Here is a 5,397-nt window from a genome sequence, read left to right as displayed (position 1 = left end):
CTTCTCTTATAAAAAAGTAGGAATAATAACTTTTATTCCTCACCTTTCTAGGTTCCTGTGAGGAATAGACAAGCACTTACATACACACAATATAGAAATATGCATGTACATATATATGGAATAGCTTATCATATATAGGATCTTTGGTGTTTGTCACATCAAGACTCTATCTTCATTTCCTGAAGCCAGACTCATTCAATAAATACAATATCAGTTACACCCTCTTCTATTAAGTAGATCCAGAACTCATTTGAATTCATTTACTCTTATGATAGAACCCAGATTTGCCTCTCTAGTTGTATTCTCTTACTGTTGTTCTTACCTCAATCTTTTCTCTTTACTGGTCCTGTGTTTCTCTTCCTCTTCAAGTGAAAAGGTTCTGCTTAGAATTCTATTTCCCATTAGGCTTTCCCTGAGTCCTTGCATTTGAGTCTGGACAAATGGAGGTGATTGTTTACCTTCCTTCTGTGAAGCAAGAATGAGAAAATGTTCTGGAATTAGTCAAATTATGTTTTTCTTTGTCACAGATCTCTTCTGCTTGCATTGTAATGTTTTACTAAAGTCTTTCACTTTCCACAATATCTTGCCATATCCAATCTTCTCTTTGGATCCTATATTTATGCCTCATGAAGTTTTAGTTTTGTTTTGTTCAACAAATTATTTGTTCCTTTTAGTATCTATTTCTATGATAACTTATTTGACTATACATATCACAAAATCCAGAAATTTCTTTCTTCAGCTACTGGTAGACATTAAGGATGTGCTTCACCAAATTTGATTTTTAATCTTTGCAGGTACACCAGCACTGCAACCTCAGAGTCTGTGGAAATCAGAATAGGAAGGAGACCAAATGCTGGTATCTCCAGCTATTCTAACAACATTTTGTTTTTATAATTCAAGTCTCAGGTACTGTAGTAGCATTATAGTGGCATGTCCTAGATAGGACTCAGTTGATCCATTTCCCGGGAAACATAGGGCCTAGCCTATCAGCTTTATAGCTTAAAATAATGATGTCCTTTCATTTGAGGCTGAGACATTGTTTTACCTCTTCTTGGGTTGAATCTCAGCAAGCTGTCCTTGGATGTTTCTTCTCTGACCAAGAAAATTTTCCCTCTGAAGATCTTGTCATAATCTTTGAGAGGTCTAGTAATCAGGTTCCATTTATTCTCCCCAACACTTATTACCATTTTGGGGGAAATAGTTTACTCATTCAGAAAATTTACAGAAAGCAGATAAGATTTAGTCTTTCTCCTTATATTGCTTAGGAAGTTCTTCACATCTCAAAAAATATCTCTAAATCACTTTCAAACTATCTTTAGTTCTGGCCCCGAGTCCCTATTTAATTTCTTTATGATTCTCTGTGCTTTATTACATAATGAAGTTCTATAGAGGAATTCTTAACCTGGGATGTATGAACTTTTAAATAGAAATATACATACAAATACACATATACATAGTTAACTTTATTTCAATATAAGTAATTTCCTTTGTAGTTTTTTTGTATTTTATGTTTCTGAATTGGAAAATTATTATTAAAAGGGTCTATAGGATTCACTTGACTGCTTTATAGATCCACAAAAAAGATTAAGAATCCCTGGTTTAATTAAGCATACAGTTTTTAAAAACTGTTACTCAACTGTGATAATGTTTCATGATAATAGAAAGTAACAATTTCAGTGGCACCCTGACACAATGATGCAGGATTAGTGGAATATCATAGTATTAAAATAACAACATAATTTTCTCTTTCAATGACCTTCCACAATTATTTTATTTTTTTCAGTGGGAAAGATAGATATAAAAATTCTTGTCTCACATAGCACATATCTGTGGTGAATACATGGCAATGGTGGCCATTATCATTCATACTCTCTATTTGGTGTCGTACCTTAATTCAAATTGATCAGCTTTCCATATATCTTCAGTGTAGTCTAATATTCTGTCTACCATACAATAGAGATGTGTAATCTTGTTTCTTGTTTCTCTTTTGTGGGGGTCATTATTAATTCTCCAAGATTTCAGTCTCCTTCTGTGTCTCAGTTTTTCTGAAAGTAAAGTGTGATTTTCTACTAATTTGCAACTGTGTGTGACATCCCTTAAGGTTGTACAGTATTCAGTAAGTCCTTGTCTGTAGTTCTTTCAGCAAATGATTATGAAGCACCTTTCAACAATAGTGATGAAATCCTGCCCATCAATAAAATTGCTCACAAAAAATAACAGATGATGATGATGTTACTAAGTTCATGTTTATTTTTTAAGCTTCTTATGCACATACTATATATATATATATATATACATATATATGTGTGTGTATGTGTGTGTGACTATATGAGACACTATATATGAGAGAATATGTTTATATACATACACACTGTCTATATAGTATATATTTATGCACACATGCACACAATATCTCTATCATGCTCTTCCATTTATTTCTCTTATTGCTTTGCATAGTTCTCAGCATGTAGAAAATATTTAATAAATACAGTTCCATTTAATCCAATATGTTAGCTATCCTTTCCAATATGAAATGTGCAAATTTGATTTGCATGCCATCTATATCTTCATTCAAGTAATTGGTAAAAAAAAAAGTTGAATAGAATGAGGACAAAGTTAGATCACTAAGATATTGCAAAAGAAATTTCATTAAATATTGATCTATGTCACATACTTTGAACTTATCCAACTCCAAGATCATGAACTTTGAAATGCCATTCTCTATCCCACAAGCCCTTATATTTTGCCATTTGTGAAAGAAATTCTAGTCTATATCTCCATTTTGGCCAAAGGGAAAGCATGAGATACCTTGCCAAATGTTTTGCTAAACTCAAAGAACATTATGTTTATAGTGTTCTCCTGTCAATAAGGATTTATTTTGCTAGTGCAGAGTTAATATCTATGAGTTTTTCAACTTCAGAAATTCTAAATTCTTACTGATAAATGTGCATATATATGTATATTTAAATTATGTAATAAAGTATTATATTATTTTTACATATGTATGAAATTTAAATGTTTAATTTGCTAATTTCAAACCCTCTCCAATTATATGTGTGTGTGTGTTTGTACATACATCCATCTACACACACAATGAATTCAATGTATATATTTAAAATTATATCTGACCACACAAATTCTTCTATCCTAAGGAATAAAATAAGGAAAAAGTCATCAGTTTCACACAGAAGATTCACATTAATGAAAATTATAGTACAATAATTAAGTCATCAACATTTTCCCATTAATAACAAATAATTTTCCTCACTATCATTCTGTCAGTTTCAATCTTCTAAGAAAATTTTCACAAAAGATCATTGTAGTCAATTTTATAATTCTATTAAAATCTTTAAAAAATACTTCTACATCTTACAGTGCAGGAGGAGTACTTATACCACACAATGTCACTTTCAAATAGTCTTCAATCCTCTCCTACTTCCTGGGGAAAAGGAGGGGAGGAAAAACCTTTTAACGTCATTCTGAACATAAATTTTCAATCCACAAAAGAGGGTTGTCAGTATTCCAAGTTGCAATTATGTTTCTACTTTTAAAACTCTCCATTGATAAAAACTGACATGATTTTCCAAGTCATAAAGCAAGACTAACTTACATAACATTTACCCCAAAATCTACTCAGCATTTGCAACATAGGAATAGTCTTCCATTGTTTGAGAAGACTGTGAAGGGGTTGGCCCTACTACTGAACTCACCCAGAGCCACCATCCATCTATAAATCTTCTCCATGTATTTTCCTACTTTTCTCCTAATCCATTTCATCAAACTCTTTAGATCTCTCTTATTTTCTCAATAACTTTCTGTGTGTATGAAAACTTTGCCCCCAATCACTCTTGTTATCACAATGTTTTTAATAAAAATCTTATTTTGCTCTTGGGAGAGCATCTCATTCAAATCTCTCCTCGATGGGAAACATTTTTCCTCCCATTATCTCCAAATCACAGTCTGACAAAGAAAGATATTCCCATAGTCTGCTTTTGTATCCTCTCTGTACTATCATTCTTAACTAATCTTAAATACCTAGTAATCACAATATTTTCCTACCATCTCCCTCAACCTTGTTGGTATTTTATATCAACATTCAGCTCACTCTCTCCCAGTTTTCTTAATCACTTTATCCTATGGTTTATGATATTCCTCTTTACTCTCTATCATGCTATGAAATTCTAGGACTTAAATTAAAAAAAATTATAATCCTTCCAATACCAAAATAGTTTGGTTCTTTTGCCTTCTTAATTTAAATGATCTGCTATGTTGAACATTAGTCACACCCCTTGAACAAAATCAGTTGCAAGACTGTAAACTCTGAAAGTTCATTCTTCATTGCAGTTATATTTCCACTTCTCTCCCTCCCTTATATAAACAAAAACCCTCATCATTAACCCTGCTTTATTTACCTATCCCTATTATCAAAGACTATTATGACTGTACTTGCTGCCATGTGATTGTTTTTCAGTTGTTTATGTTGTGTCCAATTCTTTATGACCCCATCTGGGGTTTCTTGAAAAAGATACTGGACTAGTTTGCTTTTTCCTTCTCTCATTTATAGATGATTAACTATTGCCCAAGGCCACAGAGATAGTAGGTATCTGAAGTCAAGTTCAAACTCAATAAGGGGAGTTTTCCTGATGTCAGGCCCTACAGATTCTTTCCAGTTTGTCATGTATCTGCCCATGTACTGTACTTGCTTCCACAGCAGTCTGAATCCCCAAATCTTATCACTTTAATAACTCATTAAAAATCATATTAAAAATGACTTCCCGAGCAGAGGTAAGATGGTGGAGAGAAGCTAGAAAGCTCCCTGAGCTTTGCCCAGTTCTACTTTAAAACAACATTAAATGAAGTCTTTAAACAGACTTTGGAGTGACAGAATGCACAAAAAATTGAACAAGAAAACTTATCAGCACAAAATATCTTGGAAGGTCTTCAGGAAAGGTCTGTCTTTCTCCCCTAGGGAAGGAGGAGTGTCACCCAGTTAGGGAACTGGTAAGCCAGTGGGAAGTTCTTAACCACACAACAGATCAGTAACTGAGGTCCTTTAGTCCTGATCAGGCTGGTCAACTGTAGAGCAGGCCAGCATTGAATCCCCAAGGTCCAGCATAGAAGGCATGCCATGAGCCCCAGAATTCTGATGCAACAAGCATAACTGAGTCAGGCTATGCAAACACAGGGAATAAGTCACCAGGACCTGAGGCACTAGTGCAGAAAACCAATAAAAAGACCCCCTAATCCTTGGGACTGTTCCCCCTGTACTCCAGCAGCAGAGTTTAACTTCTAAAATGAGCAAAAACTCAAAAGATCCCTAACCATAGAAAGTTGCTATGCCAGTAGGGAAGATCAAAAACACCATCTCAGAAGAGGAAAGCAGTGACAAAATACCTA

Source organism: Macrotis lagotis, chromosome 3 (assembly GCF_037893015.1).
Source record: "Macrotis lagotis isolate mMagLag1 chromosome 3, bilby.v1.9.chrom.fasta, whole genome shotgun sequence".
NCBI lineage: Eukaryota > Metazoa > Chordata > Mammalia > Peramelemorphia > Peramelidae > Macrotis > Macrotis lagotis.
This window is presented reverse-complemented; position numbering follows the sequence as displayed.